Here is an 18,534-nt window from a genome sequence, read left to right as displayed (position 1 = left end):
CCTGAGTCGGAGCTTTCTTCAACAGAGAAATGTGCAATTGAAGATGTTGGAGTTACCTTTTCACCATGAATCCATGTTCGTCCAAGGATCATATCATATCCTGGGTCCTCCCTAATTATGTGAAATTTGGTTTCTGCCCAAGTCGAGCCAGTTTTCATCTTAAGGATGATGTAACATAAGCGTCTCTGGAGACTTCTTCACGGTCTCTGACTGAGACAGGACCATGAGTGGCTTCTTTTCGAGTGATGCCCGCGGCTATGAGAGTCTTCATAGGAATGATATTAACAGCAGTGCCAAACATCAACCAACGCTCGCTTGAATTCATTTCCTTTGAGATGAACTGTGGTGAGAAGTCCCCAGTCGTACATCTCCTTGTCTTTTGCTGGAGATTCGGGGAGTGCCTCCTGAATTGCTAATCGTTTCCCTGACACAATGTGGTTCAATGCAGCAAACATATCATTTCTTTGGGCATTCGACAAGTACAACAACTCACATACATTCTCAATTAAGGATTGAACTGATTCCTTGACCGGCGGCTCGGAGAGTGTAAATGTTCTGATTGAGATAGGATTTTTATGCACTCCTTCAGTCCCCAGTTCTCCTAAATCAGCCTTTTCTTTGAATATGCTCTTCAAAGTTCTGCAATCACTTGTTGGACGACTGACATATCTGTGGAAACAGCAGTAGCGTGGATTTCCTGCTTCTTTTTATGTTGGCTCTCTTCTGACGGGAGGTAGTTTGATCGCACCGTCTTGAATCCAGACTTCCAATAACCCGATCACCTCTTCGATGGGAAAAGGAAAATCTGACTCTTCTTGGTCGTTCTGTTGACGTTGATCCGGCGGTTGTACATTTCTATCTTGGTTGTACTTCCTTGGTGTTTTTGTAGGATGGGACGTTGGAGGAGCATTCTTATGTTGTTGCTCCCCAGCTTTTCTTTTGCCTCCTTCAGCAATATTCATGGAAGGTTGAACATTGTATTGTTTATTGACTAGGCGTCTGATGTTGGTTCGAGTGTCTCGCGGCTCCTCGGTTTTGACAATTTTTATTCTTTCCAATAAAGCTGGAGCAATAGTTGCTGATCGCTTAGCCGCTTCATGGAGTTCTGAGAAAGTTTGAAACCGGAGATTTTCTAGCAAGGCTCTATAGACAGGGATCATCACGTTGATGCGCAAGTCCACCAATTTTCTTTCAGTAACATTAGGATCATGACAATCCAAGGATTGAATTCTGAACCTCTTCACATATTCATTCGGATGTTCGGTGTTTTTCTGAGCCATTCTCCCTAAGTCAGAAAGAGTAATCTGCTCTGAAACGAAGAAGTATTTCCTGTAGAAGGCATTAACCATTTCTCCCCAATTAGAGATGATCCTTGGTGCGATATTGTTGTACCAAGTATATGCTCGGCCTGTCAGGGATTTTGAGAATTCCTTCAGACGCACAATATGATTGTGTTCGTGCTCACCTAGTGCCTCCAAGAACCGAGACACATGTTCTCGAGCGTTCCCAGTCCCATTGTATAGTGTGAATGTTGGAGATGTGTAGCCTTTTGGGAGAGGGATCCTCTGTATAATAACATGATATGGAGGATGGTAGCGATGAACCGATGGTGTATTGCCTTTCCCATGGTTCTCCAAGAGACGTTCGAGATCTTCACGAGTGATGAAACCGGTGGGCTCCTTTGTTGTTTCTGCAGCTTTGTGGACTTCATCATCATCAACTACATGGACAGGAACAACTTCGGGGTCAGAAGATGATTTCTTGGCCTTCCCTTTATCATGAGTCTTCTCGAACACTTTGTCAGTGAGGGTTTTGAGATAGTTGCGTAGATCTTTCTGCGTCGCAGCCATGTCGATCTGATTTTTGGCAAGAGTTTCTTGCACTTTCATGAGATCAGCGATGGTGGGTGGATTTTCTCTGACATCCTCGGGATGTCGGCCGAAAAGAGGATGATTTTCGACATTGGTTCGAGCAGGAGTAGTGTCACCACCATTGTTGGAAGCAGGAATGGTTTCTGGAATACCACCATTGTTGCTAGGGCTAGCGTTGTTCGCGCTAGGATTTGTAACTGAACCTGGCCTAAGATCAACCATTTTGCGAAAATGTGAGATTGAAACCGAGAGATTAATCTCCCACTGTAGTCGCCAATCTGTAGATGGGGAAAAACTAGTCGCTGGTTTTTCAGGGAATTGAAGAGACGAGCGTGTTGTCGAGACTCCTCAACCGAGCAAACTGTTCAACCTCACACAGATGCACTGCAAAGGGAGTGCTTAGATTCGAGAGATTAATCTGTAGGACTCCGGCCTAAACCAAGTCAATGGCCATTCCAGAGTCAATTCGGTCGCAAAGAGGGGAATGGGTTGATCTGTAGGAGGGAAGCTGAGAATTGTGTGGGATCAATGATGATCAAGGATTGTGGATGTGTTGAAGGTTTCTGCAATAATGATGAACTGATGAGTTCGAATAAGTTCTGGTAGATTGATGAATTCCTGAGAGTAATTGCTCGAGAAATTCTTTGTCGACAATTGCTGATGATGGTTATCATTCGTTGTTCTCAATCATGGATTTAGGGACTTATTTATACTGTCAGAATAGTAAACACATTGATCCCGGTAAGTGTGACGGTTTCTTGAGTGAAAGAGTGGAAAAGTGGGAGATTGTGGTGAAACCAGTTCCAGGTCGTCCGGAGACATGGTTGATCATTCACCCACTACTTTGCTAACTCCTTCAACCGTTTGCACGACTTACTCACACTTCTCGTCGTGGATGTATCCACGTGCCGTATGCCGCCAGACCAAAACCCTAAGTGATATCCCCCCATGTGACGTGATTGATGTCTCACGAGTCGTGGAGTCTGCATGACAGACGTGTATTAATTAGTCAGTTGTTGAATTGAGCACGAGTGACGAGTACTCAGTGATTCATGGATAGAACATGCGTAGTTCTTTGAATGATGCTGATATTGCACGTGTTGGCAAAAATTGTGAATTTGATGATGGATTACTGATAATAGTGATAGTCGGATCAATATTTGAGCAACTGAGCAAGTATTGCTGAATTCGACGAATTACTGATAAATTACTAAATATTGATAGATGGATCAATATTTGAGCAACTGAGCAAGTATTTCTCAATTCGACGAATTATTTATTGATAACGTGACCCAGTAAAATATTAATTAAAATATTGGTAGATTACCGATTATTTTAATTAATCCATATGTTGATTGCTGAATCAACATAAATTTATTAGTGCTTGAATTTTGCTCAGAATGGTGATTCGTGGAGCGTCTATTCGAAAACCCTAATTTTTCATCAATTGTTCATCACTCGACGAATTGCTGAAAATTGGTCGTGAGTGATGAAGGGACGATCACATGGGATGATGGACGTCCATGTTGTACCCGTGTGCTCGAGTGAGCGTGCACCAAGGTCCTTGGTTGGTGAAATAATGATGATTAAATGCCGGTTTCATCATTTATTTAAATAGTGCTCTATTGAGCATTAGGTGACAAAACCTAATTATGGAAGAGTGAGGGACCGACCAAGAGGGCATGAGACCGGTCTTTGGTGCTCGTTGGACCACCTAGTGGTCATTTGAGAAAACTCTAGGTTTGTTGAAAAGAGTTTGGGTCCAATATGAGCAACTGAGCAAATTAGGTTAAAATTGTGAAAGTGTGTGGGACCGGCTTGTTGCAATCCTTAGAGCCGCCCTTGGTCGGTCAAGGGAGCATGCTCGTGTCACCACAATGACCATGTCTCAATTATGAGAGTTTCCGTATTTTCTGGTGTGCATTTGAGCAAAATGTTGGATTTTCAGAAGAGTTTGATCTTGACTGAAATTCTTGATTTTTGTTGGAATGAGCATGTATGCTCAATTGATCAATATTTTGTAAGTATTAAAATAAGAGTATTTTAACATTTAAAATAGCTGTGCGAGGCTAGCCGGTCGTGTGACCATGTTGGCTTTTGGCTTTTTCATGATTTGAGCAATATTTGAGAAAATATGAATAAACCATGATTTTTGCTCAAATTGAGGAGTTTCATGAGATGAGGGAAATAATATTTATGAAAGAATAGGGATTGCAACTTGTGGGACCGGCCACGGCTAGGGCATGGCCGGCCGTCCATGTTGCCTGGTCCCACGACACCTTTTCCTATTTTATAATATTATTTTTCATGAAACCGTGAAACTATGGAAAAACCATGAGTTTTGTTGAAACAGAGGAGTTTCATGAGATTAGGGAAATAATAATTATAGAAGACTACGGATTGCAAGGTGTGGGACCGGCCACGGTTTGGGCATGGACGGACGGCTAGGTTGCCCGGTCCCGCAACACCTTTCCTATTTTATATTATTATTTCTCATGAAACCATGAAAATATGGAGAAACCGTGAGTTTTCCTCAAACAAGGAAAGTTGCTAGAATGAAGGAGTTTTCATGAGTTCATGAAAATAACAAAATAAGAAAAATAATAGGAGAGGCATGGGACCGGCCACGGCTAGCCGGTGGGCCCGGCCAATGAGCGCCTCTTATTATTTTATTAATATTGTTTTTCTCTTATTTTGTGTAGGATTCCTCGTTTGTCCATATTTTCCAATGCTCGTTCGTGCATTCGGGTGCTCGGTCGTGCATCATTGTCGAGTACACTTGCACCATTTTATGGGGCTTACTCAGTGATGGTCCTGATGCCCGATTGTTGAGTGTTTATTACTAATTTATGAAATTTAGGTGGAGAATGATTCATGAAATTGAGCAATAAAAGTGAGTAATCATTTATTATCAGTCCATAGAATCAGCTGTGGATTTGACCATGGATTCAGAATAATAAAATGATAATTTTATTACCATCTCATAAAATCGTAGATTTGACCATGAAATCGGAGTAATAAGATAGGTGGTTACCATTTCATGAGATCAACCGTGGATTCGACCATGAAATCGGAGTAATATCTATTACCATTTCATGAGATCAGCCGTGGATTCGATCATGAAATCGGAGTAATACATTTATTTATTACCATTCCATAGAACTAGTGGTGAGTTTAACCATGGAATAAGAGCAATAAGATAAGATAGATTATCTTCTAGGAATTCAGTGGTTAATATGACATAAAATTTAATCTCTTGCGTATAGTCAGTGAATCATCGAGTGTTGCCAATGTCCCGAAGACGTTTTTCCCTCTCAACATTTCATGTGTGGAGGACCGCCTGAGTCTATACACGGACACTCTACATAGTCAGGGAACAGTGAGTGTCACCGGCCTCCTGAAGGCGTTATTGCTCTCAATCCTACGGAGAACCGCCCAATCGTTCTTCTATGTAGAGGCGAATACCTCTATGTAGTAAGGGAACAGTGAGTGTCACCGACATCCTGAAGGCGTTAAGCTCTCAATCTTACGGAGAACCGACCAATTACGTTATTCTACATAGAGGCTATGATGAAATGACCAGCGTCGAACGCTCCGGAAAGGCCTTTCGAGCGACATATGCATCATACTTCGTAAAACATGAATCATCACATAGATTTCTGAAGCCGTGTCAGAAACATGCAGTATCATGATTTTACGGTTTTGACCTTTGTTGAAAATCCACCATCAACAATTTCTTCCCATTTTTGTCACAGATTGACAAAGGTACGAGCAAATACCAAAAAACGATAGGATCTTACAATCTAAAAGAATTGTACAACCTTTAAGAGTTAAGCACGAAGGTTTCACATACCATTTTAGATAACCAATTTCCCGGAGCAATTTTACCTAATAATTTAATAAATTGACTAAGAAAACTTAGTTCCCTTGCTAAACCGATTGCACAAGTACAATCTCTTTTTTTTCGATAAGACCAAAATAAAGATCAGAATTAACTTTATTTTTCTCATCAGACACTAATTATTCAGACAATAAATTAGACCTTTCATTTAGACAAGACAAATACTAGGTTAGTTAACTAATATTTCTTATCGAGGCATTTGATTAGACTTGAATAACCAAATCCTTTACTTTGATAAGTCTAACTAAGATCAGAATTAACTTAGTTTCTCTTATCAGAATCGAATTGGACTAAACAAATAATCCCGTATTTTGTTAAGCCATAAACAATACACAAAAACCAAGTAAATTGACTTGTACAATTATTTTTCTTAACCGGAAGCAATTGAAATAAACATGGACATTAAAGCACCGCAATTGCACCGAAATTTCGTTAAGTCTAAAATAATTGATACCAAACAATAAAGAAAGATATCAAACCAATTTTTCTTATCCGGAAACAATTGAATCACACACACACACATCCATCCATACATACACGCATAATGGAATAAACATCAATTGTACCGAATTTTGTTAAGCAAAAGCAAAATATATGCGATAAACTCATGCTTTTCTTAAACAGGAAAACGATTAACTAACAAATTCGTCACCTCAAATTCCACATCCTCTTCTCCCCTCAAAGATATATCATTAAGCGCAAGTTCAAGTTAGAACTCTCCCCCATTATGTTGTCATCCTCTCGCAAGAACAAAACAACAACAACAACAACCTTTACCAGAGAAAGGTTGAATCGGTTTTAACTAATGAAAATAGCAAAAGTTGAAAACCCGAAACACATATGCTTTTATGTTAAACAAGAATTCAACATATTGTGACTTTTTCACATATGAGTTTCAATCAGAACACCTTATGATCCTTTGGTAAAGCCTACCAACATGGGCTAGAACTTAATCCCGCTAAATGAAAAAACCACACAAACCATAAGGGTTCACACATCATATGAGATCGAATATTAAGGTTATGAAAACCGAAATCAAACATCCCATACACATAGAAATAATATAAAGCATTTAAGCACAGGCTATGTTATCGAAAAACTATCACAAGAAAAATTATAAAGTAATAATTTTATTCATAAATAGATAGTTTTATTCATCAATAGACCTTACACAATAATTGAAAGAAATCAAAGACTGATGTCTATTTTGTTTGGATTAAGTATTACAACATGTAACTTAATCTATAGCGGTGCTCTTGTTGTTCAATGAAGTTTCTTCACTGTTCAAACTCTTGAAGTATGTCTCCAGGGGCTTGTCTGCAACAACTTCCTGTTTCTCAAGTTTTTCAAATTGAACTTTCATACTCGCAAGATCAGTTTTTGTTTCTTCAATTCTATCCTTGAGCTAATCTTGATGATGAATCGTCATTATGAGGTTGGTTCTTAGTTCTTCAAAGCCTTGTATATAGTCAATCATACTATCAGAACGTATCCACTTGGTCTCTGTTGGATCTTGAAGGTTGTAAGCCAACAGACATGTCTCATCTTGAGATCCAGCAGAACTATCAGAATCATAATCAGACATGATTTTTGATATGATTTTCTTCTTCCTTTCTGTATTGATTCCTTGACAATCCTTAACCTTTTGAGGTTCCTCCTTATTGAACATTGTAATACTGCGAGTTATTGGAGGCATGCTTGGTATTTAAATAAGAATTGATCAGGGTTTGATTGTATCTCTTAAGAAGAGGCAATACTCAGACCGAAAATATTAGGGAAATTTCGAATATATACAAAATATATTTTATTTCCTTTGTCAGAACTTCTCATCCTGGAAGATTTATTAAAATTCGATAATTTCCAATAAAGCCTAATTTTGGAACATCATGATAAACATGAATATTTTTTAGACAAAAGTGGATTCACAGTTATCTAGTGTTTGTCACACAAGTTTTGATACAAACTATACAAAAAATGTGCTCTTATTTTTATGTGCTTCTCATCTCAAAAGTATGAGCATGAACAAGGATGAGAGTGCACAGTTGCATCGGAGTAAGCCTTTTCTTGCTTACAGTGAGTATCAGAAACATAGTTCATGTTCCTCTTTGGAAATTTCTGCCCAAAGTATTTTCTCCCAAGAAAATGATCCTTTCTTGATTTAAACTTATGATCATGTGGAGAAATCGTACTCATGTGAGAATTTTCAGAGATAGACAAATATCTCTTAATTCTGTCAATGAGATTTTCATAATATTTTCTCATTCTAAGGATTTCCTTATGATGCACATCCGCTTTATTACTTGAAACAATTATTGAAAATTCCTGATTGTTTCCTTCAGCAGAGATTCTCTCTTTCCCTTTCTTCAGGAATTGTTTTTCACGTAAACAAGGATTGTTTCGACATGAGTGGGGGGGAACCTTTTTCCAGAAGCGATTATCAACTCTTCCAACAGATTGTTTTGAGTTGACTTTGTTGGATTGAGATGTATTATGTCTTTCTACCGAGGAATGATCTTTCAGTTTTTTAAGACAAGAAACTTCTTTCAATATTTTTACCATTGTATTTTGAAGAAGTATAAGTTTCCTGTCAAGTGACTGAAAGTTGTATTCCTTAAGATTTATTTCATGGTGAAAAACAGGGGGTCTAACAACCACACTCAATATTACTATTAGCAATCTGTATGGACAAACTCCAATATACTTTCTAGAGAATCAACTAGACAGTCAGACTCAATGTAGATAAAAAGTATATCAAAGAGTTTTTATCTCTATCTCTCGATTAAAATCTTACTCAAGCAAACTGCGAGTCTCAATTTAAATATAAGAGAGATAAACTTGGATGGTACCAAAGACAAATATCCAAGTGTCAATCAATTTAAATCAACAACCAAAAGGTCGGATATTCTAATTGATTGAACAACGCACAACCTGTGATATTTTAATTATATAACAAAATATAATGTGGAAAAGAAATAACACAGACACCAGAATTTTGTTAACGAGGAAACCGCAAATACAGAAAAACCCGGGACCTAATACAGATTGAATACACACTGTATTAAGCCGCTACAGACACTAGCCTACTCCAAACTAACTTAGGTCTGGACTGTAATTGAACCCAACCAATCTCACACTGATCCAAGGTACAGTTATGCTCCTACGTCTCTGATCCCAGCAGGATACTACGTACTTGATTCCCTTAGATGATCTCACCCACAACTAAGAGTTGCTACGACCCAAATTCGAAGACTTTAATAAACAAATCTGTATCACACGGAAAAGTCTATGATAATAGATAAATCCGTCTCCCAAGAATATACCTATGAGTTTTGTTCCGTCTTTTGAACAGGAACTAATTGATAAACCAGTCTTATATTCCGAAGAACAACCTAGTATTATCAATCACCTCACAATAGTCTTAATCGACGCAGCGAAAAAAGATATTGTGGAATCACAAACGATGAGACGAAGATGTTTGTGATTACTTTTTATCTTGCCTATTGGAGATAGAAATCTCAAGCCAATTATTACAATTGTACTCGTACGATAGAAACATCAAGATCAGATCACACAACTGCAAGAAAAGTAGTATCGCTCTGGCTTCACAATCCTACTGAAGTCTTTAAGTCATTAACCTGGTTTAAAAGAAGAAACCAAAGGTTAAAGGAGAATCGACTCTAGCTTAGCACAACTAGTATCACACAGAATGTGTGGGGATTATGTTTCCCAGTTGCTAGAGTTCTCCCTTATATAGTCTTTCAAATCAAGGTTTGCAATCAATGTTAGCTTGGTAACAAAGCATTCAATATTCACTGTTAGATGAAAACCTGATTAGATTCAAGCTAATATTTATCAACCGTTAGATCGAAAACATAGCTTGTTATACACAAATGAAATGCACGTTCCTGGGCTTGTGTAATCGTACCCAAACTTGTACATTAGTTGGTTCAACAATATTTAACCAAATGGTTAGCCATATGATAACTTTCATATCAACCATATTCTTCTTCACCATAACTAGTTCAAATGACTCAAATGAACTAGTTAGAGAGTTGTTCAATTGCAAGGAAATCTCATGTACTACACAAGACACAATTGAAGCAAAAACGATTTGATTCATATGAATCGGTTCATGAACTCTATAGCCACGGTTTGCAATTGCATTCCTTAGTTTATAAAGATAATTTCACTAAACATCGTTTTTAGACATAACCTACTCAAGTTCGCGGACTTAAGTTCGCGGATGGAGTTTACAAACTCCAGCAGAAATTCTCGAGTTTGAAAACTTCGCCAGTTCGCGGACTGGGTTCGCGGACTTAGCTCACACACTTCTTCGGTTCACTTGATCAACAAAGTTCACAAACTTCGGTTCAAGTAATAAGGACTTATACATATATGTGTTTCCACAACAATGCTTATATCCTCCAAATGGTTATATAGTCTAAACTCTCATTTCAATCATTGAAACATTCTCAAAAGACGTTATATAGTTGTTATTCAAACCATTTTTCGTCAGAGCAATTTTCAAAGTGATTGAAACATAACGTGACTTTCGTCACTAGGTAAAGATGAACTTGGCTCAAGCGAAAGCTTTACCAACACATATTTTAAGAAATCGATAGGCGAGGTAAACTCGGCTCGAAATACCAAATGTGTATAATCTAAGTCTATATAGCAAAACGACTTTTGTCTCAATGTAGGAGATAAATAGACTTTTGAGTGATAGATAAGTTCAAGTCTCCACATACCTTTTAGTCGATGAAGATCCACCAGTTCCTTGAGTAGTCCTTCGTCTTGTATGATGATTTCCATGGAGTTCTTGAGCTCAACTACACTTTCTATCCTAGTCCGAGACCTTAGCTATAGTAGCCTAGAAATCAAGACTTATAGTTTTGATCACTAACATTGACAAACATGCTTGAGATAGCAACGCATGCGATTTCGACCGAGCAATGCTCTAACAATCTCCCCCTTTGTCAATTTTAGTGACAAAACTATCAATACATATAGAATACAAAAAATATATAAATAAACTTTTTTAGCTCCTATTCCACATGCCTAATCTTCAACATTACTCGAAATCCTCGTCACTTCCAAGTACTTCAATGATCCCAAAGGTTGTAAGTTTAGCATCATCGTTGTTGAAAATCCGTAGCTATAACAACGAGAAAACAAGAGTTCTCAATCATTGTTATACCGTGTCATAGTATCATTACACAATGTCAAAGTTCAATTGTATCACAACTTTAACAACAATACTATGGTGATATGTCACTCCTCCTTAGTCAATACTCCATCTCACATGGAAACCACTCCCCCTTACATAATGATCCGAAAACCATATGTATTTTTAGTGTGAACTACATATTAATTCTCCCCCTTTTTGTCAATAAAATTGGCAAAGGTACAAGAACGGTATCCTAATGAAATTTCCGAACGAGATGTTTCATGACCAAAAGAAAGCATATATCATCTTATTTAGATGCAATCATAAATCCAAAGCATTCATCAAGGAGTTTAAAGATACAAGATAACCCCTATAATATTCCATAGCCGCACTCCCCACAAAGATTTGGCAATTACGCACAAGTTCAAAAGATCTCACCCCCATAAAATTTCATTCCCGAAAGAACAACAAGAGCGACCTTAATTTAAAAAAGTAAAGAAGGATTTCTTCGGACATAACAAATCACATACAAGTATGAATTTGAATCCAAAATATTAAATTAATCATAAGAGAACCCATGATTGACTTAATCGGAAATGCTCAACACAAGTAAACTTATGGAGACTTAAAAAAAACTCAATTAGATTAATCACAAGAAAACCCATAATTAATCTAATCGAAATACACAACCAAACTAATCACAAAAGTAATCAATTTAATTGGTCATGCTCGACACAAAGTATCTCATGGAACAACAACTATGCCAAAACAATGACTCAGTCGATAGAGCTCAACATAAGACACCTTATGGAACAACACGGTATGTACACAAATTGTGGATCGGAGATCGACCTAATACCGTGGAATAATCAAGGACTCATTCTATTTTCCATCACCATTTGCACAATGACATCCAAAAGACATAATCCTTGAACACAAAAGATTTTAACCTATCTTCCATCAAGAATTGGCATAATAGGCTTAACTTTTGTATTTGTCAAAAGTCAATTCATTCTTTGATCAATACATACATATCAACTCACGAACGACTTTACTTTTGACAAAGTATGGGGCAATCAAGTTCACGGACGTAAACACACATATCCCATAACAATATTGCAATATATGAAATCATAAAGATTAATACTACAAAAATCATCTTCCAGATAAATTTAGAATTTAAACCAATAAATCTAAAAACATGAAGATGAAAATGTTGGACATAACTATGTGTAATCACAATAAAGGCTAGTTTAAGAGATAAATCATATCTAAGTTTTACTAGTTATTATCTATGAGAATATAATTGTAAAAAATATTTAAACATACCTCTCTTTTCTCCTTGCCTTAATAATTGTGCAAACTACAAATAGCTCACTTAATTTGGGACCTGAGGTAGTATATAAATGCATGCTTCAACATAAATAAAAAAAAAAAAAAAAAAAAAGAGAATAATCAGGAGCTGAGGTCGTTCCTGCGTGGGACAATGGAGACGAATTCTGACCTTCATGCGTCAATGACAACTGTCTTCTCGATATTATCCACGATCACTGGAAAAGCAAACCAAGACGAACCGCGGGCACAAGTTTCATGAAGTGGTGTAATAAGAGTGTAAATAAATTATTTGAGCCGTCAACCATCCATTTTTTTCTATTAATTAATACAATTAATTAATATTTTCTCACGAGTCATTCACGTGCTCCATACGTTTGCAGTAAAACCACCAAACAAATTGCACATTCTCCTAACCCGCATCAGTGATACCTCGTTACTTACCTCCTAAATAGAACATTTCTATGATTCTATCTAGCGTATCTAACGGCATCTTCAACAAAACTCAACGCCGTTTACAACTATACCAATCAAAAGGTGGGTATCAGACGGAAAGGTAGTCAAGAAAAGGCGTGATATTAAAATAAGGATTTATCTGGATTAAGACATAATCAGAGAATAGATTCCGTCACTATCGACTATCCTCCTGGATATCTGACTGATTTCCATTAAACAGAGACAAAAGTACCCCATTAATATCACCTCCTACTACTGACTACTGAGACTGATTTAGGTACTATCTCTCTCTTTTTAAAATCGTCGCATCTTTTTTCACATCCTTTGTCTTTTTTACATCTCACTCACTTTTTTATTTCTGAAAAAGGGCACAGAGAAAGCAAAAATGAGGTTTTTCTTTTCATTCTCTCTCAGAGGAATGTAGAGCTGGATAGATCTTCTTCTTTTCACAAATTTAGTGATTCTTGATAATGGGGAAGAATGGGTTTGTGCAGGGCCGGCCATTAGGCAAAGTCCGCAAAGTTTAACTTTGGGGCAGCACGGGCAGGGGGCAACAGAAAAAAAAATCTTTAGCTAGTTTTTAGACTTTGGTTACCGAAAAGCAATGAAAATGGTTGCACAACTGGTAAACAATGGTTATCAATAAAAATATCTTTAGCTAGTTTAGCCTTCAATTACCGAAAAGCTTGCCAGAGAAAACTGGGAACGAGAATAAGAGCATTGGGAACACTGGGTAGCTTGCTAGAGAACGATAACAGGTTCTTGAGGTGGCCTCTAGCTTGCTAATGATCTTTTGAAGTACGTTCTTTCTCTTAGGAATGTGTTTACTCTTACTCTACTGACAAGTCAAAATAAGAGAGTTGTTTAGAGGGTAAAGCCTCCCAGATTCACTAGTACAGAGTCTTAACACTACAAAACAGGTGGTTTCTAGGGACGGTCATTTTTTCAAAACCGTCCCTAGAGATGGTTATTTGGGACGTTCATGGTCTGACCGTTCCTGTAAGTCATGGGATAATTAATTTAAGGCTATTTTTAGGCCGCCCCTAAAAAAAAGTATGACCAAAAAGTATTAGTGACGGTAGAATAGGGAACGGACACAAAACCGTCACAAATATTTCTTGGGACGGTTTTAGGGCTTCTTGGGACGCTTTTTGGCCGTCCCAAGAGGCTTTCTATTTTGTAGTGTAAATAATGCAAATTTTCACAACAAAATGTGGTTGTTTGATCTTTTTTACTTTCCCCGTTGTGAGATCATCATGATATCATGCAAGTCACCTAAACTGGACTAGCAATAGCCCTCCCAGTTCTAGTTCAGCTAAAATTTTCACAAGACCTATCGTAAAACATCAAACTCTTGAACATGTGGTACCTAAATACTAATTCGCATAAGAATTAAACCATCTAGGTTCTTTTGATAAGTTTTTGAAAAATGCTTTTCTATATGTACAGTTAAGATATTCGACAAGCTTTTGGCAACACAATATATGTATTCCTAGGCTTAAATATGGCAGAAAATGATGCTAACATAGCTTATACGCACCACCTTATGGTCCGGACTATAGTTTGTTGATATTCGACAAGCTTTTGGCAACACAATATATGTATTCCTAGGCTTAAATATGGCAGAAAATGATGCTAACATAGCTTATACGCACCACCTTATGGTCCTGACTATAGTTTGTTGATATTCGACAAGCTTTTGGCAACACAATATATGTATTCCTAGGCTCAAATATGGCAGAAAATGATGCTAACATAGCTTATACGCACCACCTTATGCTCCAGACTATAGTTTGTTGTATGCAAGGGGGCAACATTTTTTTGGGTATGCTTTGGGGCAGCAAAATGTGAGGGCCGGCCCTGGGTTTGTGTTGTTTTTGATTTTTGTGGTTTTATTTTGTGGGTTTTCCATTGCTTCAGCTTCTCCTCCTGTTAGTAAGTCTCTCTCTGAATCTCTCTAAATCTCTCTGGTTTGAGCTATGGTTTGTTTAAATTTCACACTCTTGTTACACTTCATGTTGACAGAGATTGCTGGTGGGTTTGTATCAAATGCTCTCGCCCCTTTGTTGAAATGGTTGAGGGGATTGAAAGCTAGTACAAAAACAGGTGAGAGGATCTTGGTTGTTGTGCTTATCTTTTGTTGTCTTGTTTTTGTTTGATGATTTGGTTTTGAGTGTTTTTGTTGTTGTGGGTTTTGTGTGTAGCGATTACTGGTAGGCCTATGATGAAGTTTGAGAATGGATATACAGTAGAGACAGTATTTGATGGGAGTAAACTTGTATTCTGTGGAGGTATTACCTAACGGAGAACTTCTGGTTTTGGATTCTGCTAATAGTAACATCTATAAGATCTCTCAGCCCTTGTCTCGCTGTAAGTTTCAATGTTCTTCTAAACTAATTGATTTTTAATCTTTCTTTCACTATTTGGGTTGTGGGTAAAGTTTTGAGGTTTTGTTGATTGTGCCTTGTTTGTTATCACTTGAGATTTATGCTGTTCAACTTGTTGATAGTGCTATTTTGGTTTGAGGCATTGTATTTCATAAGTTGCTAGGTCGTGTGGAATTTCAATTTCTTATCTTAAATTGGAGTAAGATTTGACTTTTGTTAAGCAGATTATAGTATCGGACTCTTAATTCTCAAGTGCACAGAATGTCTTTCGGTCTTGTTTCTGAAAATCCTACTCCATTGCTTCCTGTATAGTCGAAGCTCAATATTGCTTATTTTCCAGACAGCTTTTATGTGAAAGCCATTGGTCTTTGTTTCTTATCATTTTTCCTTGTCTTCTAGTTTGGCTTCAAGTGGAGTCCTACTCCATTTTAACACCGAAGGATAGTAATCAGTTATATCTTTTCTGATTTAAGAGCTTTAATAGATTTGTTACGAGCCTGAAGGGGCATAAGAATGTCTGAATAAAATGGGTGTTTGTGCTGTCGAGTTCCAATCAACATCACCATTCACGTTTTCTCAAACTTGTCACCATTGGTTCATCCAATTGGTCATATCTTGATATTATAATGTATTAAGTTCTTTTCTTATATCCAGTTACTTTGCATATTAAAATCTGGATCCTGTGTACTGAATTCCAGATAGCAGACCAAAGTTGGTTGCTGGTTCAGCCGATGGGTACACTGGGCATGTTGATGGGAAGGTGCGAGAAGCAAGAATGAATCATCCAAAGGGCCTTACTGTAGATGATAAGGGAAGTATCTACGTTGCGGACACTGTGAACATGGCGATAAGGAAGATCAGTGATGCAGGTAATTTTAATTGACTCATCCCAAAGAAGAGGGCACTATACGTTCATTATTTATTGATAATAACAAAGTTCAACTATATAAATTACATTTCACAACTTGCATTTGACGCTGTCATCTTAGCTACCAAGTCTACATATGTTCTTGGTATTTATTGTAACACCATAAGTACTACAGTAGTACATCTGATCTAAGTTATCAGAGAAGCATAGCTAAGCAAATAGCAAAGCAATTAGATACACTAGTAATTATGTGTTCACACCTTGTATGTCATTTCCTTTAATATGTCTATCTGATGTCAATTTTAATCTATTATATTGGAACACTGAGTACTACCATGGGATATATGTTTTGACTTTTGTATAGGAGTAACAACTATTGCTGGAGGGAACTGGGGCCGTGGAGGTTCTCATGTTGACGGGCCAAGCGAAGATGCAAAGTTCTCAACAGATTTTGACGTGGTTTATATTGGGGGCAGTTGTTCCCTTCTGGTCATAGACAGAGGAAACAAGGCTATCCGAGAGATTCAGCTCCAGTATGATGATTGCGCCAACCAATATGGAGCTGGTTTCCCTCTTGGTATATTTAATTAACCTTGTTGCCCAAGACTGCAGTTTAGTCACCACCTCATGTTTAGTGGTTTATCCTTCCCTCTGCTTTTTTAGTTTTTTTTTTAATCTAAAATTTGTACTACTCTGCAGGGATTGTGGTGCTTGTTGCAGCAGGCTTCTTTGGTTACATGCTTGCAATGCTTCAGCGAAGAGTGGGGACAATGATGTCTTCCCAAGACGTGAGTAGTCCATCTTCATTCCCAGTTGCTGCTTCCATGTTTTTTTATTTATAATTTTAAAATACTGGAGTAGCTAGATGATATCAAATATTGAAGATATATCCTCGTTTCTTTTGATACTTCTCTAGGATCTAACTATTAAGAAGCAGAGCATCAATTCAAGTCCATATCAGAAGCCTCCCAAATTGTCAGTAAGGCCACCACTAATCCCAACTGGTGACGAACAAGAGAGTCAAGAAGAAAGTATATTTGGTTCACTAGGGAAGCTGTTTGTCAATGCCGGGGAATCTGCAGCAGAAATAGTTGGAGGATTGTTCGGGTTTAAAAAAAAAACCACAGATCCATCAACACCAGTATCAGAATCAGCAAAGGCGTGAAAATTCGTAGCCCTTACAAGAAAGCTTTGTCATACGCGATGAAGATGACCCGCCTTCAATAGAAACAAGGACACCAACTCCGAAGAAAACTTACGCCTTTATGGAAAAAGACCCAGAAAAAACACATCATGTAAGGCAGAGCCGAGCTCGTTATAATGGGTGGGAGGGTGATGTGCAACAGCGAAAACATCAACAACAGCAACAGCAACAGCAGCAGCAACAACAGCACTACCAAAGGCATTATTCGTCAGGCCCACAAACATATTATGAGCAAAGCACTGAGTCGACGAAGGAGATTGTGTTTGGGGCAGTTCAGGAGGAGGATGGAACACGTAATGAGGTGGTGATGAAACCTGTGGACTATGGAGCTCCTGTATATGATTATCAGAATCTTCGCTCTCGTACCAGTTACATGGGTTATAGCCAGGGTTATTAAGGAACATAAACTATACTGTTATTAAGAGAATTGGTTGGGGTTTTTACTTTTGATGCCTATATAAATATTAATTTTTGTTAAAATTTAGGTTAATCTTTTCAGGATAAAATAGTACAATGTTGCCTTTGGTGACACCCCTACAATGAGAGTACTGTTGTCTTTTTTGTATACCTTGTTGGGTTTTTTTTCCTTCCAGTGTTGATGTCATTACCTTGTCCCGACAAATCTCCTTCCTAATCTTCAGTCTCACCGTGAAGTTACATGAAATCTTATAGCACTATATCCTATTATCCTCCTTGAAAGAAGCTCACAAACGTATCAATGTACTGTTGTATTATCCTCCATGAAAGAAACTCACAAACGTATCAATGTACTGTTGGGGCAAACGACATTCAACCATGCACAACATATAATACATTTTTTTTTTTGGAAATTCGTACCCAATTAAGTGAGAGACAGAAAGAAACTAAGCCTATTATTGGGGCTTCACATTCCAATAGAGGGACTTCACATGGATTTCTACTGACTAAAATATTGGATGGGAGGTGTCCTAGGACAGTTGCAGAATGTCTAAATTACTCTCCATCAAATTAAACAAAACCCATTCTAAATGAAATTCTTCTCCATTACCTTTCTATCTCCCCAAACGTAGGAAAAAAACCCGAATATCATCTAATCATTATCCAAGGTTCGATCGATCAAGAACAAAAGTTTTAAACCCCTCAACCACAGGAAAAATAAATTGGCATGGATTATCCGATGTAAGTTTCGAGAAACCCGTTTTTATTTGTTAATTTTGTGTTTCAAACAGGTTAGATCGATTGAAATTAGTGTGAAAAATGGGGTGTAAAGGGATTTAGGTTGGGAGTTCTTCATTCCCAATTATAAATTCAGTTTCTGGATGTGTTACGGTTGGGTTTGTAGAATTTTCTAACCATAAATCTAGATTTG

At 37.6% G+C, this 18,534-nt stretch overlaps 1 pseudogene; it reads left to right on the top strand.

The window, feature by feature from the left end:
* Positions 1 to 14,690: 14,690 nt before the first annotated feature.
* Positions 14,691 to 17,692, top strand: LOC113276414 (annotated as a pseudogene).
* The last annotated feature ends 842 nt before the right edge of the window (positions 17,693 to 18,534 follow it).

Source organism: Papaver somniferum, chromosome 4, assembly GCF_003573695.1.
Source record: "Papaver somniferum cultivar HN1 chromosome 4, ASM357369v1, whole genome shotgun sequence".
Taxonomy (NCBI): domain Eukaryota; kingdom Viridiplantae; phylum Streptophyta; class Magnoliopsida; order Ranunculales; family Papaveraceae; genus Papaver; species Papaver somniferum.
Note: the sequence above shows the minus strand (reverse complement) of the source record. Positions and strands in the feature narration are given on the sequence as shown.